Below are 21,348 nucleotides of genomic sequence, written 5' to 3' on the forward strand. Positions count from 1 at the left end.
CATAGCCTTCCAACACCATGTACCTATTATTCTCAACTCAAGCCTAAATCAAAAGGTTTTGGAGCAGGACTGATTCTCTTTGTAAAGTGACTTCTTGGCTCCTAGTCCTGGTGGAAAGTTTCTGAGGAAGCTTGGGGACAGGAATAAAACATAACCATGAGTTTACCCAAACATCTGACTGCTGAAGATTCAGTTTTCTCAAAGGAGCAGAAACAGTATTTCTAATGGTTGCAACCTATAACATTATTTAGATAAGGAAGTGACTTCCAACACTCAACCTGCTCCTCACCAGTATATTTCTCTGAAGTATTCCCAGCAGCATAAAAATATATCTTCCTATGGGTTTGCAACATGTGTACTACATTCTGAGGTATCCTTGCAGGTAACAAAATGATCTTACAGTGAAGAGCTTGCTCTTCGAGATTTTAGTCTGAGCTCTGCCAGAAATAAAACATTCCAAATATTATTAGCAGGCTGAAAGTTTTAGATTTTAATAGAAGACTTTTCTGAAGTGTTCTTAAGAGCCTAGATTTGGATAATTTCCATGTAAACTCTCTTGAATCCACCATCCTCTATAAGAGTATTTGCTAAAACAAAACTTTGCTGATTAGATATCCTTTGTCTTTTACGGATTGGAGTAGGATTTCTTTCCTTCCAACCAACCAACCAACCAACCAGTTTCTCCTTGAAGTTCTTCACTATAAGGAAACCCTTGGAGGTTAAAGAAATAAGTGAGTTACCAGGGTAAAGGTCAGAACAGCACATTTCTAATCTTCTTAGATAGGAAAGTGAAATTCTCTCAACAGCTGCAGAACATAATATTCAAGAGGGAGAGTGATATTCAGCTCTCTGGTGAGCTGGTACAATGCTTGCCCCTTGCATAAGGACTGTGAAACGTTGCTCTGGTAGGGTAAAATGGCCATGAAGAAGTGGAGGATAAATAGGAAGTTCACTCAAACTTGTTGCAGGAAAACGCAGAAACTCTTCCAAATCTGGGAAGAAAAAAAAGAAGCCACTTTCAGTTCTGTGAGGGGACACTAAGAACACTGCCTCACTGTTGATTATGTATGAAGAAGTGTGCTTTCAGTGTCTTTATTTTCCACATTGCTTTCCTAATGTCTCCTGCTCACTAAGGCTGTGTTCACTGTTCATACTAAATGTACCAGAGTTCCCCATCCTGAGGAGCTGATTAGAGCCGATGGAGCAATGGGTTTGGCTGAAAAAAATTAAAGATAAAAAATGGGAAGGCAGAATAGCCTTCTTGAGCTTCCTGCGGTCTGCTCATCCCTCTCCCTGTGGCCTTGCCACCGAGGGGCTCACTGCGTAGCCCCCACGGGCTTCCAGTGGCTGCAGGAGCGGGATGCAGGTGTCAGGCAGGGCTATGCAAACCATCGCACACCAGCAAAGACCTGACCTGGGGACGAAGCGTTCAGGCCAGGGTTGGTCAGATTTTCTGGGTGAGGGAAGGTGTAGCCAGTCCGAGGGGCTGGAAAAGGTTTTTTCCCCAACCCCAGGCCTTCATTCAGCTGGCCGCACGGTGGAACATCATCTGCCTACCTCAGGTCTATGGCGGGGGGTGCGTGTGTGAATCTTTTCCTTAAAACCAAGACCACCCTTACCTGTGGTTTCAGCCTACGCGGTGGTGGGACACAACCCCCGCCGGGAACATGGACAGAAGCTGGAATCCTCTCTAGTCCTCCGCCCCATCCCCCGACCTCGGGTGGGGAGCCGGGGTGCAGAGCCCCACCGTGCGCTCCGTCCCGGCTTCCCCGCTCCCGTCCCGCAGCCGGGCTGCCTGGCAGAGGTGATACCAGCGCCTTTGTCTATACCCTGACATCCTCCGGCGTCCCCGGCGATCCAAATGCCAGCACCCAGAGAGCTGCAAACTATCTTCATTCCCCTTAACGGGGCTGTTAACCGGGCAGGATAATCGGGACCGGGGGACTCTCAGCACGGTTAAGCTTTGTATTACTGGGCACGGCACCGGGGCGAGCCAGGGGGGCTGCTCCGCAGCTAAAGCCCTCCCCCGCCCGCCCTCCACCCCCGGAGGGTCCTGCACATCCTCCCCCACACCGCTCCCCGGACTTGCCCCCCTCGCCTCCAGTGGGCTCGGCTGCCAGAAGCGCCAGTTCCTGCGCGAAACCAGCGGTCCGTGGACACGGGGGCTCCGGGGAGGCTTCCCCTTCTCTTTTCCCTGGTGGCTGCTTCTTGGTGGGGCTCTCAGCCCAGCGTGTCCACCTCGTCGCTTGCTTTCCCCGGCGGCGCATGGAGCACGGTGGGGATGGCAGAAAGCCTGCGGGACGAAGTTACGGACCACCCGACCCCCGGGGAGAAGCCTCCCGCCCCGTGCCCCCGGGCACTGCCCTCCAGCCGCCGGGGTTCCCCTGGCCGCCCCGACCTCCTCCCGGGACCCCGGGTGGGTGCCCGGACAGCCGCGTTCCCCGACGGTGCACAGGGGTCGTCACGGGACCAGCGCAGGAGGGACCCCCCCTCCCAAAGGATGGAGGGATAGGGCGGGAAAACATTTCCAGGCTATGTCCATGAGGATACATTATTCTTTCTTTCTTTCATTTCTTTCTTTCATTTCTTTCTTTCATTACTTTCATTTCTTTCATTTCTTTCTTTCTCTCTTTCTCTCTTTCTCTCTCTCTTTCTCTTTCTTTCTTTCTTTCTTTCTTTCTTTCTTTCTTTCTTTCTCTATCTCTTTCTCTCTCTGCCCCCCCTGCGGTTTGATGCCCACTCCTCACAAGAGCCTTCATTTTGAAATGGGATTGTTTTTTCCCTGGAGGGTGGCTGGTCAGGAGTCAGGTGTTTTGGGGTTTGTGGTTGTGGGGTTGCTCTATTTTTTTTTTTTTTTTAATTTAAAATGTAATGCTGAGAGACAAAGAGGTAAATTGTCTGCCTCGGCGCTGATGGTACGTCAAAGATTGCAAAGCCCAGGCGCTCTTTTCCTGCGAAGAGGATGATTTATAGAAAATTGCAGGCAGAACACATGCACATTCTGGCAGCCGTAAAGACAGTCCCTCCCTTTTCCTTAATGTTCTTTTATCAGCTTCTTAGGAGGTGTCCGCTTCATTTGTCTGCATGAAACCAGTAGTCTTAGTAGGAATCCCCAGTTTTGATGTTTTTTCCCCTTTTCCTTAAGAAAGATTCTCGAAATCTGACAGTGCTTCTTCTGCCCAGATATTATCCTTCCTCCTCTTTCTCACAGCACTTGTTTGGGGTGAGGAGGGGGGGAGCGGAAAGAGAGGGCAGGAGGAGGGAGAAGATCTTTCTCCTCTTTAGTGATTAACTTGCACAGCTCAAAGAAAGAGAAGATTTAATGGGAGAGATCCTGCCTCTGTGCTTTGTACTCATGGCACTCTTGTGGATGGGAAGATCGGAGAGTGCATGGGTTTAATATTTGACTAGTACCTGGGCGATGGATTTTTGTTATTTTATTGCTATCGTTGGCATTTCTGCATTTGGTCTTCAGCTGAGCTGGGAGAGTTCAGACAATGAAGTTCTAACACGCCTGACCTCTCCCAGAGCCAGTAAAATCTGGACTCTTTTAAGTAGATCATCTCAGCTTCACCACTCACATAAAACTTCCCGGAGCAGGGGAGGGATCTCCCCCTTCACCCGAACCGGAGCTTTGTGGTTCTAGTCTCTCTTCCACCCAGGCGAATTGCAGCGCTTGAGGGCTGGAGAAATCCCAGTGATGTTCCAATACCAGTCATGCCCTTGTGCTCAAATTGATTTTGCCTCACTCCCTTGTATTGATTTTCTGAGTCTGCACATAACCCCTAATTCCAGTCCCCAACCATCCCCCCCCACCCCCCTGCCAGTGCTAGACACAACCTTAGAAAGAATCTGACCTGGTGCTGTAGGAAGACTGAAGGGGGAGGGGGGGGGGATGCTGAGCAAAAGAAGTAGCTCAGCACAATGCTTAATAGAAACAAGACTAAATAAAAATGCAGGCTACAGCCGCTTTGTCTTTGCTCGCTTGCCTTCATCACCAAGATACCTTTCTTTGTAAGCCTTGAGCGTTAGTTTCCACGGTTTTAAATAATCAGTCACAAAACAGCAGACAACTAGGCGTTGGAAAGCATAAAAGTTATTTTAAGTAGAATTATTTATTTTATTTTGCAGCCAAAAACGTTTCAGCGATGTAGGAAGTGATTTTGGTGCTCAGTAGTACAAGCTCTCTTTTCTCCTAAATGCTTGTGAGAAATAAAAAACCTGGAGATGACTGTCTTTATTGCCGGGAGTAGACTTCAAAATACGTGCCAGAAATGGACAATTTGAGTCTCCTTTCTCCACATCAAATGCGAGCTGGAAGGGGGATTAAAAACCAACCACGTGGTAGATCTGGTTTTGTACTTTGCAACCTCCAGCTCCATTTATGTTCTTTACCCTGCTCAGGGAAGATTAGCCTCTAGATGGATGTGTCTGAGGGATCACCTCAGGGGCAGATCTGCATGCAGAAACCGGTTTTTGCCATGGCTGGAAGAGAGCTATGACCTAGCAGAGTGCTCCATCCGAGCGGCTCCCGCAGCATCTCTGGAGCTGCTGAGCGCTCCTGCACAGAAAGCTTTGTGAAGGCAACAGCTTGGAAGGGGAAGCTCTTCAGATCTTTCCCCTTTCTTCTCCTCCTCCCTGGCCTGTGAGTGATTCAGTGTCCCAAACCTTAACTTTTTGTTACCACCTTCCTCCTCTTAATCTCCTTCATCTTCAACACCTCCTCCTCTATCACTACGATCTTCTCCTCCATCTGTCTGCCTCCTGGATCTCTCTCTTGTTTGCTTGCTTTCCCCCCTCCTCTTCCACCTCCCTCCCTCTCTTTCTTCTTGCCTTTTCCTCCTCTCTTTTCTTCTCTGTTCTTTCTCTTTTTCCTCTTCTTCCCCTACACGTTGTTGTTGTTGTTAGAAAGGATTCTTGCACCCCCTGGTGCTCTTGCGTTTTGTGTGGTAGGAGAGGAGATTGTCTTCTTTCTCTCTCTCCCTCTGGTTGCTCATTATTCAGAGAGAGACACAGAGGGTGAGTGAGAGAGAGAGAGAGACGGATATCTCAGGTCATCTGCAGCTGCAGCAAACCAGTGAAGGAGAGAGAGAGGGAGAGGGAGAGAGAGAGGGGGGGGGAAAAGCAGGGAAAGATGGCGATCCTCCATTGCTGAGACCTGGCAAGGAGCACATGAGACTCACAAAACAACTTCCACAACAATAACAAGAAGAAGAGCTAGGCAGAGAGGAAGAGGAGAGGAGGCAGCAGCAAGAGCAGCAGTGCCGGGACGCTCCTGTAAGTTCTCGCAATTAAAACCCATCTCCGGTTTGGCATTGGAGAGATCATCTCTCGTGTGTGTGTGTGTGTATACATATATTTTGTTTGGTCTTTTCTGTCTTTCTTTCTTTCCACCACCTTCCTCTGAAATCCATTCATTCGGTCAACGGAGGAAGGAGGAAGAAAGAAAGGAAGAAAAAAAAAAGAGAAGAGAGGGGAGCGAGAGCGGGGTGTTTTGTTTGAGAGAGAAGTCTCTTGCATGGAGGAGGAGAAGAGGAGGAGGTGCTGGTGGTGGTGGTGGTGGTGGTGGGAGGAGGAGGAAGGCGGTTAATTAATTTTTTGTTGTTGCATTAAGGAGGGGGGGGGATATGGGGAGATAAGTGAGATATCAGCCGAGCTTTCGGGGTGGGGGGTGCCCGAGAGGAGATGTGTGTGTGCGAGGTCTGGATGGTGCTGTGCGTGTGGACTTGGATCAGAGAGGGGAGAGACACGGAGGAGAGAAAAGCTCCGTGCAGGCACGACCCAGGCAATCGGGTGACCTCTTCCTTCCTTCCTTCCTTCCTTCCTTCCTTCCTTCCTTCCTTCCTTCCTTCCTTTCTTTCTTTCTTTCTTTCTTTCTTTTTCTTTCTTTCATTCTTTCTTTCTTTCTCTCTTTCTCTCTCTCTCCCCCTCTTCCTCTTTCCCTCTTTCTCCTCGTCCTCTCTCGCTGCCCTCCTCCTCGCCGCTGGCGAGGCTGGTCCCTCACCCCGGCGTTGGTGCCCCCACCGCGGCTCTCCTGGAGTTGGGATGCGGGGGTCCCCGGCGGCGTCGGGGCTGGGGGGCTGGTGGTGCCCGCAGGAGGTTGCTTGGAGGAGGACAGCGTTCAGCTGGAGAGCAGGAGCCATTACACACGCTTCTGCTCTCCTTTGAGAGAAAGAGAGCAAGAAGGGAAGAAAGGAAGGGGAAGGAGCCCACTTCTTCTTGCTCAGTTCCCCGATGTCCCTACCTTTAAACCAGGCGAGGGAGAAGGCGCTTTCTCCCCTGCCGCTTTCTCGACCTCCCGGAGCAGCTTTCTCCCTATCTCTCCCCGTCTTTTCCTTTCTTTATCTCCCTGTCCTCCATTTGCAAGCTGTCTGCTTTGGTTCCAGTCCAGGCTCCACAACACAAAGCTTCTCCTCGCTCTCGCACACATGCACACACGCAGTCTACAGGCTCTTTATGTCTTCTGGAGTAACCTTCTTCTCCCCCCCCCACCCGTTCCTCTTAGCATTGTGGTTTCTATTCTATACAGAGAGATCCTCCTGGAGCTTCATGTAGTTGTGATCTGATAGGATTTCTCCCCCCCTCACCTCCTTCTTTTGGGGGAGAAAAAGGAAAAGTTTCATTTGTTTTTCTGGTGTTTGGAAGGAGAAAGACCTTCAAGTTTGAGTGCTTTCTGCTGCTGCTTTTGTGTGTGTCTGTGGGGGTCTGTTTGTCTCATGAAGCTGCTTGCATGTCTAAGAGGAAGTGACTAGTTTGGCAGAGAGCTGTGATCTGAGTCAGGTAAGCCATGTCATGTTCTCTAGCTCCACCAGAAAATGGAGGAGAGAGAGAGTAGACAAAGCTGAGATGGGAAGTGCTCCTAACATCGTGGATGTCTCTCCATGTTTTGAAGCTTTGCTGGCAGTAGCTGGCTTAATCATGATTTTTTCCCCTAAGGTTTCTTCAGTTTTTTGAATGTACAACATTGTGATGGGTCTTCTCTCTGACTTCTTGCTATCAGGAAATGAGGATTGGAGGAAATTGCTCAGATTCTCCTTCACATTCACACAGAGAAACACATCCTCAGGCTTTTTTGCTCTTATGCTTTCATGCGGAGGTCACCTTTCTAGATATTTTTCTTTGGTTAAAGACCACAGAATTTAGGAGGTTGATCAGTTGGCCAACGAAATAGTGTGTATATGCATATATTTGTAGATTTTTGAAAGCATGTGGAGGTAAGTGCACGCAGCTTGAGACTGCTCAGGTTCTTCCACAGAATGTCATGAAATGTTATTTTTTTTCTAGGTGATGATGGTGATGCCTCATTTTTGGGATTTTTAACATCTGATTTTCAAGAGCATTCCTTCTTTTGGATGTGTTTTAAATTAAGATGGAATATTTCTCCCCACTTACTAGATTGCATTAAAATGATACTGACAAGCTTTTAGTAGGTTCCTCAGAGCATCGTATCATACATAATTTCTCCTGGAAAAAACAAAACAGTTTTCACAGCTGACTTTTTGGTGTCTTAAAATATTTTTTTCTGCAAACTTACAGCAACATTCTAGTTATGATTTTAATGTCATTATGGAAACCTAAGATCTTTAAAGTGAGATAGCAGTTGAACAGGAATTTGTGTGCTTTTTTTTAACCCACTTTTTAATCTGAAATCATTTTGAGGAGACTCAAACCAGGCCTCACTCTTTTCCCACCAACCTAAATTTGCACATCAGTTGCATAGTAGATGCAGTTCCTCAAAAAATTCAAACTACGTGCTGAAATGCATGAGGGGGATACCAGAGTGCAGTGCTACTGAGTTTGAAGGCACAGCTCCATAGAAGGCTATCAGTAATGTTCATACATAGGTTACTGTGAAGAGTTTAAGAAGGAATGTGGTACATATGGGAGGTGTAAGTGACAGGACAGGGGACCACTGAATCTGAACATGCTGCTAGATGAGCAAAAACAGCAGAAAGATTGGAGGACTGCAGTGACTAGCAATGAACTTGGTATCCAGCTGCTGCAGGGTTAAAATCAATGCCCTTCTTTTATTTTTGCTATGAAAGAAATGGTTTGATATGTAATCTAAGGTACTTGGGAATGGTAGTGCATTATCAACCGTGCATTTCTTAAGTTCTGGTTGGTGATATGTGACCCAAATTACTGAGATACTGTGGTTGTCTCCATCTTTCAGAAGTGGGGCATGGAACGTACCATTTCAGGTATGTTTAATCTTAGATTTTGAAGAAGTAAAGAGAGAGGTTAACTCGTGTTGTTTTTTTTTTTTTTTTGCCTGAGGTGATGTTCTTTGATGCACTTTGCAATCTCTGCACAGGTCTAAATCAGCAGCCACTGAAGAAACTGAAAAAGTCCCCACTGACCTTTGCTCGTTTGGGTCACATCCTAAATATCCATCCCATGTATAAGACTGTATGGCAGTCTTCTTAGACAGCTGCTTGTATTTCGTAGTTCAGAATTGTGAATCTCCTCTTACTTCTGGAGAGATCAACTCAGTGCTTGCACTACAATGTGCCATGTGCAATCCAAGAACAAGTTTGAGATTCAAGCTGAGGATTTTTATGGGACGGCCTCTTACCCTGCTCCTGTGGTGGCAGGCACCCCAGAAAACCAAACATCACTGTAATAGTTTGAGTTGGAGTGAGAGTGGTGTTATTTCTATGGGGGGTTTCTTCACAATGAGACTGAAATCCTTTTAGAGACTATTTTTGTTAATGGCATCGTTTCCTGCTGTAGTTCTGCCCAGACAGACTGAAGTTCACCTTGCTGTTAAAATACTAGCTGAGGGACTTACTTTATTTTAAAAAACAAGACAAAACAAAACAAGTTTAAAAAAAAATCCACCAAACCCAAAACAGTGAGTTTTAGAGGAGGTCTAGAATGATAATCTTAATTCATGGGAAGGTGGTGACTGGAATGTTGCTTGTAATTGGGCACAAATTTCTTCATTCAGACAATGGTGTTCAGTTGCTTTTGGTTTATGGGCACCCTGAGCTTTTTCATGGTGCAAGCACTGACAGAAACTGCATTCATAGCTTATTCTTCAGTATATAAACTTGCTTTTCTTAATCACTTTTCTCTAACCCATTAGGCATAGCCTATAGACCACCACTTTAAAGAAGTTTAAGCAATGATTTGATTTCCTTATACATTTTTATGGGGTTCATAATGGATTACAGTGTTGAAAAATTTAAAGCATCATGTTTAGAATTTCATTCTATAATTTGAAAAAAATTACTTTTGTTGCAAGAAGAAAACTAAAAATACGCTGTGTGTGCTCAGACTGTGAAGAATGTGAGTACATAATTGGATGCTAGAGAAGGAAAGCACAACAACTGCAAGTAGAAGTGCAAAAAAAAAAGATGATCATTTCAATTCAGTGAAGTTTATACCAAATTCTTTAGGGTTATGAACTTTGACTTCAAGGAAGATTGACTTTTATGAAGATACGAGTAAATGAAAAGAGAGTTGATAAGTAGATACGTATTGAAGAACTGTGTTCAACATAGATGTCTGGACATCTGGCAGATGTTACTCTGGGCCCCAAGGAATGGACAAGTTTAATTTTAGCCTTTAAAAGGAAATGGGAAGAACTGAAGTCTTATAATAGTACAACTTACAGTTTGAGGAAGGCTACTTCAGAAAAGCCCAAAGATATCTCTTGAAATTTGGAACTCTCAGAAACAAGTGTTAATGAGTTTGTCCTATTGAGTTTTCCTATTATTCCAAACAACATGTGTGGATTTAAAATATAAATTGAGATTGCTCCAGTTAGCTGTAACACTTTCTCTGTGTGATGTCGTGGATAATTGCTTAAATTGAGCAGAAGAACACTGCTTTGTAGTAAGAAACTGCAGCAAAAGAATGTTAAAGTGTGAAACTCGTGAATAGCTGTGTAGTATTTGTTAACTAACATTGCCTTGTTTTGAAGCTATCACTGAGCAGACTTAGGGACAAAACCTGTAGTATCCAGAAAATCCCCAGTGAAATAATGTAAAGAGTGATTTGAAGAAGCATACCAGTAGAGGAAGGAGATCCTGTTTTGGCAGATCAGGAAAGGTCTAAAAGGCCAGTATGTCTTTGTGTCTTTCACGTATTTTGTTTCCTTATCCTTTGTTATACTTCCAATCCATTGTAGTAGAAAAATAATGTTAAGTGCTCTCTCCACAGATATTTCTCTATTTTGAAGTTAAATAACGCATTTTGTGAGCTTGTTCCAGTTGAGAATGGTCTTCTGCTAGTGTCAGAGCCATATGATTTTCTTAACGTGGTCAAGATGTGATCAAGTATGAACTTCTAATTGCTGGCTTCAGTAAAAATGTTGAACTTCATCAGTCTAAATGATTGCTTGATTTTTAAACAGTTGCTTCCTTCTTGAGTACTAAATAATCAAGAAATCTGTCTGAAAGGTTTGTTTAATAGAAATCTTTCAGGTAGTGTTAAAATATAATATGGGCCCATAGGAGGTGAGCAGGAGGTCTGTGAAGTGTTAATTGAGGATGGGATGAGAAATGCCACTGTACTCTTCAGAGAGTGAGAATAATTTTGAAGGAGAAAAAGTGTATGATGAGAATAAAGGCTGCTTAAACATCTGCTAAGCTCTCAGAGAGAGGAACTCAACTTGTTTAATCAAGAGGTGCTGGAGAAGGTGGTGTGATGCAAGTCTTTGACTGCTGGCAGAGACACAGTTAACATTGTAAATGGTTGAACTTCAGCATGGCACTTCTCCAAATGAGTTGACTGTTGAAAATAAAATGTTCCAGAAGAACTGGGAGAACAGGAAAGAAGTTAAAATAGCATGGTTTGTATGCCAGTGCTGAAAGAAGAAAAGGGGGGAGGAAGGGAGATAGCTCAACTTATGATAATTATCTTGTTGGTTGTAGTGAAAAGGCTTTAGTAGAAGTTTCCAAATGAGGGAACTAAATTTAATAGAATGCAGTCTTCATTTGTGTCCTGAGTTTTGGAAGTATTCTTCTGCTTTCAGCTTGCGTTTGGGAAGTTGAATAGGTAAATAAAAAGTTACATGATACTGTTTTGGGTTTTGTTCCATTTTGTTCTTTTAACTTTGAAAACAATACCAAAGATCTAAAGCCTGCCCCTCATCTCTCAAGTTTTAGGAAGCTGTGCCAGATGTTGCAGTACAGACACAACTCTGAAGGCTTTGAAAGAGGGAGTTTGAGATGGGGAAAGGGAGCCTTTATTTCCGGTGTCTTGTATTTGAAACACACAGTCTTGTGGACAATTTCAGGTTTTTTTATCTTCTCTTCAGGAGTTGAAGATCTTGGTACAGTTGCATAGTTCAGCATGAGGCAGTTGGTGTTACTGCAGTAACTCTAAATACTCTTGCCTAATCACTACTTGAAGGAACTTTTCTTTAAGCAGTGTTTGAAAAAGAGCCTTCCCTCACCATTGGTTGTGATTGCTTTTTAGTACTTTTTGAGACACACTGGTTACCAGAACATCAGTGCCAGACCTAGCAACAGTGCTGTGCCATTTATTTCCCCTTGATCTAAAAAAACTCTTCTTCATTTCTGGCTAGTCTTTGTGATATAATTATGGACCTCCTAGGCTGCTGTCTATGGGGAATACAGTCGGTTTTTAGTTTGGCCTAACAGCAGCTCTTTGGGTAGAAGACAGTAAGATCCTTCATGAGCCAACAACCAGTTTGCATTTGTTTGGCAATTTAAAGAAGATGGTTTGGTAATTCAAAGAAGACGGAAATGAGACATCTCAGGATGTGCAGTCATTGTTCTTGAGCAGAGTCAAATACAGTCTCTTTAAGAATACATGTTTAATAATGTCAGCATAAAGAGCTGTGGGCACAGCATCAATGTCATGAGTGATTAGGAAGGACTTACTGAGAGCTTATCAGGGTAGCAATCATTGCAAGGCCAGTGTGTTGAGGACAAATAATTCTGAGAAAACACTTCATTCACTGGACTACTGCTAGTTTTGAACTAGTTAAATTAAGAATTTAGTTGTTGAAGTGTGTTGCTTGTTATTTGTGGTGGAAGATAAAACAATCTAATTGGGATTATGCAGAAAATTGGAGAGTTATATCATGACTTTGGGAGAAGCTATGTGCTTGCATTGTGTGCCTGTGTTTTTCCTTCTCCTTTCAATGCCAGGAATACGCAATTAATAACTTGCTAGTCATTTAGATAATGGGTGGTCAGCAGCACTGGACGGTGTATTTGCAGCACTAGTCACAGGTATAGGCTCTGTGCTGAGCTGAAGATTAAGAAGTGGGATGTTCAGCAGTAGCATTACTGTTGCTATTAAAAAGGTCTGGAAAGGGGCCTGAGAATCCCAGCTGCTGTCATGGTGGAGTAAGTCAGACCTTCGAAGGACACAGGTATTAGAGTGTCAGGAAAAGTAAATGGTAGCATCAGCACAAGTAGAAAATAGGCAGAACTATCCAGCAAACAGAAAAGTCTAAGGCATGCTGTAATTATGTGTAGTGGAAACTTGCTGCTAATAGAGCAATTGCATGGGGTAGAGGGTCAGGAGAATGATTTTTCAAGACAAAACAAAGCAGACATTGCAGAGAATGATAGAGGAAGACTGAGGATTCAGTGTGCTTCTGATAATGTGAAAGAGGAGACTTTGTTTTGAAAGATACTAAAAATGGAATCTTCTGATGTACATGTGGTCACTGTTTCCGTGGCCTTGTAGGACAATAGGGGCTTCTTTGCACTGCCCGAATGAGCAAACTCTTCCTTCCCGCTTGCAGCTCTGAAGGTTCAAATAGTGCTGCTTCAGGGTGAGATTAGTGGTTGTGGAAAGAAGACATCACAGGATATTCCTTTTGGGAAGAAGATGGGTCATACTGGATTGGACTGTTGTCATGCAAATGGATTCAAAATACAATACCTACTTATCACAGGATCCGGGCAAATGCATTCTTCCCACGCATTGTCCTTAGACCTCACATTGCTGGCAAAGAAAAGAGCAGAATGGGGGACTGTGACACACAAAGCCTGTGCTCCAGCAGCGCATATTTTGAGTTTTCTCATTATTTATCAACTAAACAGTGTAGTTAAGGGAAGACTACATGGGCTGGAAGATTTCAGTCCAGCGTGTGACACGCAGGGTGGTGCGTTTACCTTCTAATGACTTTGACTTGCTGAAGACCTAAATTTAGTGTCTAGCTGGGAAAAGGATCATTAATAAAGGGCTTGCTGTGGTCTGAATGCCAGAATTCAGCTGTCTAATGATGCTGAGAAGTGTTTTTTTCCTTTCTGCCTTGCTCTTGTTGATCTAAAAATGACAGCTCAAATAGTTCCTAGGTCAGAAGTTCTAGAGGACTGGTGAAGGTGTCTTATGTTGGTGGTGGTTGTTTAACAACTTCCTCCTTTGCTTTCTCCTTTTAAAAAAAAATAAACCAACAAACAGGTTGGACACTCCAGTCTGGGCTGAACTTGTGAGACAGCTTGGAGCACTGCTGGTCTTGAGGTGGATGCAGTGAATCAGGCATGACTATTCGTCTCCAGTTGAGCAAACTGCTCCTGGAGAGAACTTAGAGAGGCCCCTGAATATTTATTTATTTTTCTCAGACTTGGATCCTTCAGTTCCTGTCAGACTCAGCGAGATTTGTGGGCATGTGGCTTTTTATAACAGGGCCTCTCTGAACAAACACTTAGGAGACCAAAGAATTAGTGTCCAGCTCTTGAAATCTTGCTCTTAATTTTTTTATGTCTTCAACTACCCATCCCTTTGCCCAATAAAATAGGCATAATTAGGATTTAACAGGGATATTGGAAATGAAGACCTTGGTGCTGGATTCTGTTTGCGGTGTATATTGAAACAAACCAGTATGTAGGTAAGAAAATAAATATGTCCTTTTGCAATGGTTCTGGTGTGTGAGACCGGAGCAGACGTGCTCTGCTGTTTGCAGATGCTTGGGAGATGGGAACTAGAGTTACCTGCCACTTTGTTTCTATGTCACTGTTGTCATGCTGACTGATCATTTGTTCTCAGGTGTGTTCCTGTAAGTGGTGAGTGTGGAAGAAGAGACTAACAATATATACAATATCTAGTTTAGTTCGTAATGCGGCAAAGTCTGGAAGGCAGTGGCCATAAGGAGTCATCCTGTTTTCTTCTGTGTTGTGTGACAAGTCATACTGTCAGAAAAATAAATAAATAAATAAATGTCAATATGAACAGATTTGGAATTATTTCTCTCCTTATTTGATTGGAAACTCTGATCTTGCATTTCATTTTTTCTCTTCCTTGTCTACATCTGGGTGTCTGTGGCTGCCCGATATAGGACCTCCAGCACTGGTGGGCTCTGAAACTGTGCTTCTAGCATGCTTAGCTAAATAACTTGACAAGTGTAAAAATGTTAACAAACGGCTAATGGAAAATTGAGAGCCGCCAGACAGCTCTCAGCCTGGTTAATTAGTTTCTTGACTGCTGAATTGTTCCTGCCCTCTCATATGTCTATGGCTTGCAGCCCTGTGAGAAGGGGTTTGCGTTCCTGGACAGGGGTGCATCCCAAAAGTTGAATTCGAAGTTGAATTCATGTAACTTGAAGTCAGTGTGGACGGGTTTTTTTTGGTCTAAATGACCTTTTATCTTTGTTGGGGGAGGGCAGTGGGGAGAAAGCGTATCAGCTTTCAGCTATGTCAGGTTGTATAGAGGTCAAGTTCTCTTGTCTGTGATCAAGCATATGGTGTAAACCAGCCCAGTCTACTGTAGCACCAAGGCCTGAGGAGAGGAGGACTTTATCAGGCCTTCCGGAGGTAAATACAACTGAAGGCCGTGTTGTGAACCAGCATATATGATGGCTTTCAGCCTGGGCCTTGCAGGATTTGTGCAATTAACCCTTCGGTGGTGCAGACTCCTGGTGTGTTTCCACCCTGGCAGGCTGAGAAGAAGCTGTTGTTTCTCAAGAGCATGCAGATTTCTCCTGCCAGGTTACCTGTGCATGTGTGAGACCTTCTGAAATCCCTGGCTCCAAGGGCATAACTGTTACTACTTGCTGAAAGAGTAAGCCAATATACTTCAGTCTCTCAGCTGCATGAATAAATGAGTAAACCTGAATTATTTTTAAATGATCAGATTACAGAGGTGATAACATACTACAATGAATTCTCAATTCCACGCCCTTTACGAATGTGTTGCTTTCCTTCCACTGTGGAGCAGGGGTGGAATACAAGGTTTTCAGTCTATTGTTCTCCCAGGGAACCACATAATAACTGCCGAGGTCACACTCAGAAAATGTCTTTCAGACCAAAAGCTTTGAGTCAGAAGTTGCTTGGCAAGGATGACAGACAGGTTGACCAAAGGTTGCATATGGTGAGCTCCTGCAAAATGAACATGAAATGCTCATTGCCCTCCATGTTTCTTCAGTGCTTCCACAGGTTCACCAATGTTACTTCAGTGGTGTACAGGAATATAATTTACTTGCTGGTATTCTGGTCTTATCTCTGAAGATATTTATTTTAAGAATTTGTGTCTACATAGGTTTGTTAATACTGTACTGTAATATCAGATGGGCTGCTGAGACCTCAAGGGGGTGAGCAATCTATTTTTAGTGTGTTTGAAGGGTAGATGATGTTTCAGGTTGTGGAATGACTTTCTGGGGGGCCTGTCACCATATACTGAAGTTTTGTATGTCATGGCAGTGGAGGCCAGTCATATGATGATGAGGTAGTCACTTAAATGGGACATAAAAAAAATCCTGCTCTTTCAGGATATTTTAAAGATAGATGGAGCTAAAATGCCACACAGTCTGTTCTCATGCTTGTTTCCTTGATGTGTTGAAGACATCTAATCCTCTTTACAGGTGAAATAAGCATCCTGATTATGAGCTGAAGGCAATGCCTGCTGATCTGTTGACATCCAGATTGGAGGGTTAATCGTGGCTGAGTAAGAATTTTAGTAATGGGTGACCAATAGACTTTTAGTGGCCCAAGTAATGTGGAGAAGATGGTTTGTGATCTCCTTCCACATAAGTTAGTCACATGTGGGGAGTTGGATTATAGCAGTGCTGTCTTATTTAAACATATTTGACACCCCAGCTTTCAGAGATTTGGAGCTTTGTGTTGAGAAGACTGTCTCAGACAAATGCGTGCTTGCAGCAATCTGAGCAGTGAATCCAGCCTTGCTTTGGAAGCAGTGCACTGTAGTGGTAGCCATGAAGAACAGATTTTAATGATTTATGATGGTTAGGTTTTATGTGGATTGGCTTCCTATTTTCTTTAGAAGGCAGTAAAACTGCAACTTCTACAGGATTCTTACATTCCCAGAATCACAGAATCACAGAATAGTAGGGGTTGGAAGGGACCTCTGTGGGTCATCTAGTCCAACCCTCCTGCCAAAGCAGGGTCACCTACAGCAGGCTGCACAGGACCTTGTCCAGGCGGGTCTTGAATATCTCCAGAGAAGGAGACTCCACAACCTCCCTGGGCAGCCTGTTCCAGTGCTCCGTCACCCTCAGAGGGAAGAAGTTCTTCCTGATGTTCAGACGGAACTTCGTGTGCCTCAGTTTGTGCCCATTGCCCCTTGTCCTGTCACTGGGCACCACTGAAAAGAGCTTGGCCCCATCCTCCTGACACCCACCCTTCAGATATTTATAAGCATTTATTAGGTCCCCTCTCAACCATCTCTTCTTCAGGCTGAGCAAGCCCAGCTCCCTCAGCCTTTCCTCATAGAAGAGATGCTCCAGTCCCCTCATCATCCTTGTAGCCCTCCACTGGACTCTCTCCAGTAGCTCTTCATCTTTCGTGAACTGGGGAGCCCAGAACTGGACACAGTACTCTAGATGAGGCCTCACCAGGGCAGTGTAGAGGCGAAGGAGAACCTCGTCCTGCTGGCCACACTCTTCTTGATGCACCCCAGGATTCCATTGGCTTTCTTGGCAGCCAGGGCACACTGCTGGCTCATGGTTAACCTGTCGTCCACCAGGACGCCCAGGTCCCTCTCCACAGAGCTGCTCTCCAGCAGGTCCACCCCAATCCTGTACTGGTGCATGAGGTTGTTCCTCCCCAGGTGCAGGACCCTGCATTTGGCTTTGTTGAACCTCATCAGGTTCCTTTCTGCCCAGCTTTCGATCCTATCCAGGTCTCGCTGAATGGCAGCACAGCCTTCTGGTGTATCTACCACACCTCCCAGTTTGGTGTCATCAGCAAACTTGCTGAGGGTACATTCTAACTCTTCATCCAGGTCGTTGATGAAGAAGTTAAACAAGACTGGGCCCAGTACTGACCCCTGGGGGACACCACTTGTTACCAGCCTCCAACTAGACTCAGCGCTGCTGATGACAACAGGATTTTGTTTTGTATGGAGGCATCTACACTTTATTTTTTTTAATAAATCCTCAGTGCTACTGTTAGGAACATTAACAAAGGCTTTCAATAGGTCAGACCTCAGCTACCATTGCATTTTCTTGTTACTGTAGTACATTTGGCAGATAATAGAAGATGGGGGCTAAAGCCCTTATGCCGTAAAAGCTTATTCATGTGAATAGTCGCTGTGATCTGATTTTGAATTTCACTGCAGCTACTCCTGTGAGTAAACATTTGAAGATCAAATCCTTAGCTGCATGGACTAATTCTTGTGGAGTTTTCAGGGAGGCGTTTGGGAATTACATCTTGAATAGAAGATGCCCTTAGCTTTCAACAACTACCACCTACATACATGAGATGTTCATTTGCGGTTGCATGTGAGGGCATGGTTGCAGCTGATTTGCAAGAGCCAATGGGAGTTTATGCATTAGGTAATTCTTTCACTTTCATTCATGTGCTCCTTTTTTTCATTCTTGCTCTTTGTGTTTTGACAGGGGGAGCATGTAGATTATAAATACTGAAGTTTACTTCAATTAATGGTGGCATGTCGCTGAAGTATGATTTCATATGAGTTTGTGGGTGTTCTAGTGAGAACGTTCATGTTGCTCTGCTGCCTGTAGATGAATTTCATGCATTCTGGAGTCCTGTCACTGACTGTGGTGTTTTCGGAAGCCATGGTTTCTCACACTTTTTTTTTTATAAATAAGGCATTTGTTTGAATAGATACTAATATGGTAATTGCCTATTCAAGACAGAGGTGCTTTGGATCAGGGAAAATGCAGCCTAGGACCTTTTACAACAACAGGAGCGTGTACCTTTGCATATGTGTACATAATACAACTTGCTATCCATGTGGTTCATACTGCTATGGTAGTTCATCTGGCATATCATTTAAATATTTACTCCAAAAGATCTTGTTCTCTGTTGGTGTGAAGCAGCATTTCCAGTTATTTTTAGGTCGTTTTCATCTTAGCAACCCCATTGGAGATAAACCAGACATGAGTGCTGTAAACTGTCCCTGCGTTTTGGTAGAAATTAATAAAATCAAGTTTAATGGTTTGATCCCAAGGGGAGAACAGACCATCTGGTTAACAGAAGGTTAGGCCAAGTAATACAGTGCTGAGAGTGCCACAAGCCAACCCAGAATATCTGGTTGTGTGTCCAGTTGCTGCATGTATTAAGCATTGAAATGGTGCTTTCAGATCTGCAGAGCCAGCAGTTCTGTTACCACTGCTGTGACGCAGGAGATAATTCTGTTGGGCAAGCATCAGCATGGGGGTGGATCTACAGTACAGGATGTGTAATGTCAACATGAAGCATGGGAGCTGGCAGTAAGAAGGAAAGCAGCCATTTCATGCCAGTGCAGGAAGCCTAAATAGGTTTTTCCCCTCTGCATCTTGTACTTTTATGCTAGTTTCATACTTGGTATTAAATGATTACCTTCTGCTTTGTCATCTGAAAACTTCAGCCCAGCAGGGTTTAATTTCTTTCTCTTTTTGAGCCTGTTTGTTTTTTTTAAACAAGTGAAGTGCACTCCAAAAGCATGTCTGATGGATTATAAAAGGAGCTGGGGGGAGGCTGAACGGCTAAGCAAATCTGGAGACAGAGAAGAGTTAGTCATGTGAAAGTCCTGAGCTTCAGATGAAGTTTCATTGTAGATCCTTTTGGCTTTAGTGCAGTTTTTTCAAAAGCTGTAACTATTTGAGAACATTGTACTGCAGCTGCAAAAGGGAGAAAAGTAGGAAATAGTGCAAGTGATACTGTGTAGACTTTGAAACTCTGTAATTACTAAGAAACTAGAAAGCTATTGTAATTGTTTCTGCTTTCTTTTTAGCAGGAATGTCCTGTTAGAATTTATTTTTCCTATTTGGTTAAAGCTGGTGGCAAATTACTGTGACACCGTTTTTAAGAGCCAAATACTGTTACATGACTGTCTAAATCTGCAGAAAAAGAAGTTCTAAATAAGCTTGCTAGGCATTCTGTGGATGTGAAAAGTGATATGTTTTCTGTCAGCTCAGTCATAGACTGGTCAACTAGTTTGAGGTTTTTTGTTTTGGGAGTTTTTTCTTCCAAAACATTTTGAGATATATTCCTGTAGCTGCAGCCTGGGAAGCTCTAGAATACCAGAGCTTGCTTCCTGATGGGCATGGCGAGAGGAACTTTATAATCGGAGCTCTCATGGTTTCTATTGCCTGTTTAGCAGGATTTTCAAAGAATAATATTACGGCTCCCCTTGAATGAAGCCTTGTCTTAGATGCTCTTCTGTGGTAGCCCTGCAAAGGTATAACTTTCTTCATATGTTGCTAAGAACTGGAGTGGGAGTTTGGGAGTAGTCAACCCACAGGTATGTTTTCCCAGTTGCACTTTGGTGATGGGAGGAGGGGATGCGTATAAAACGTGGTTTGTGTGTGAAGACTGTTTGCTCTCTTCTGCAGTAATTTCGCCCTTGTGCAGTCCTTGGTGGCCCACTGGTTCCATTCAGGAGATTTTTTGGTTGAAGCTATGGGAGTCTACCACTTCTGCATAGGGCACTTGCAAAGAAGTGGCACTGAAGAATTATATGCAGCTCAAACATCATCTCTGAGGGCACAACTGTTTCTTGGTTCCATAGATAACTGCATGTTGCAGTAGCTGTTTCAGCATCAGAAATATTAAAGATGCAGGCAAATTGAGAGACTTTTTCTAAGGTATGGTTGCTCTGTCATGTCTGTCCATGTAATTACCTTGGCAGATTTTATTTTCTAGTAGCTGGTAGTTTTGTGGTTTTCCTAGTGGTGTTGAACAGTTTTTAAAATGCACTGGAGAACGTTCATCGTAAGTCTTTCTTCATATGCAACTGAACAATACTTCTAGATTTTGTCTGCACCTTTTCTCATAGAACATCTCTATACTGCAAAGAAAATACATTGTCCTTGACTTTTTTGTACTGAAAAAGGTGCTACTTGCTGAAGATAGTTTATTATAAATAACTACTAAAATGATAATCTCACCACAGCATGCTTGGCAGTCTTCCACTGAGTTAGCCTGTTTCAGCAAGGAGCTGTCGGTTAAGATACAAAGCAATCTGCAGGGACATATGATCACACACACTGACTGTTTTCTCTGTCATCATGGATGCCTCATCATTTCCTGTGTCTGGTAATTAGGAACTGGAATTATTATCTGGTAGACCAGCAGGATCTAGCACCAGAAAGATGCACTTGAGTTCCCATCTCTTACACACCAGATTACAGAGGAGTTCTCAGTTATGGAGACACTATTAAGAGAAATGTCTGTTGGACATGGTTGTGGGGTTTTTTTGCTTTTTTTGGTGTTATTTTTGATGTCACAAGGATGTGAACTAGTGGAGAAACTCTTGATATGTGTATGTTCACAGCACACTTTCCTGTTAAAAATGGTGCAGAAACATCACTGGTGGTGGCATAGTGAGGATTTTTCTGGTGTTGGTTTTGTTTGGGTAAACATTCAGGATCTCTCAATGTTTTGTAGAAATACTGTCCAAAAGAAAGTATGATAAAGAGATAAGATGCTGTACCCATTTTTTTGAGAGTACTGGAAAACTAATATTTATACCCATATATGTTTAGTGTCAGAATTTGACTGTAGTCACACAGTTCAATGGTGACTTTTTTGAGCTTGAAAAGTTGATACTGCTTTGTGGCACATGGCTATGAGTTAACAAGTTATTGCAACAGTTGTGTGATGGACATCATTGGCTGTTTTATGCAAAATTCTTTTCAAGTAGAGTGCTGGCAAGTGTTTGTGTTTTATTTGTTTAAAAACAATTTGATCAGGCCATCTCTACTGCTTTGTTAACAGTGTGATAAGAATCAAAACTTTTTCTAACTTCCATGTTACTCGTGGATTCTGTTCCTTGGTGCTTGATGCTTCTCAGAGTCCATATAACTTATATTTCAACCCTAGGCATCTGTGGTTGCTTTAAAGTTTGTAATGTCATATTTAGTGGAAGCACTTGGCAAGACTGAGATGGAACAAATGAAGGTATCAACAATGATATTGGAATGTTTTTCTTCCTGATTTGACAGATTATGTTAAATCC

At 43.6% G+C, this 21,348-nt stretch overlaps 1 protein-coding gene across 3 annotated transcripts in view; it reads left to right on the forward strand.

Annotated features, from left to right (window-relative positions):
* The first annotated feature begins 5,124 nt into the window (after nt 1-5,124).
* Nucleotides 5,125-21,348, forward strand: part of ZNF462 (zinc finger protein 462) — a 91,337-nt gene continuing 75,113 nt past the window's right edge. For all 3 annotated transcript variants that reach the window (XM_075411280.1, XM_075411284.1, XM_075411282.1), the window contains exon 1: nt 5,125-5,277. The gene's annotated coding sequence lies outside the window, so the exon portion shown is untranslated. The remainder of the gene's footprint in view (nt 5,278-21,348) is intronic.

Source organism: Opisthocomus hoazin, chromosome Z (assembly GCF_030867145.1).
Source record: "Opisthocomus hoazin isolate bOpiHoa1 chromosome Z, bOpiHoa1.hap1, whole genome shotgun sequence".
Classification (NCBI taxonomy): Eukaryota; Metazoa; Chordata; class Aves; order Opisthocomiformes; family Opisthocomidae; genus Opisthocomus; species Opisthocomus hoazin.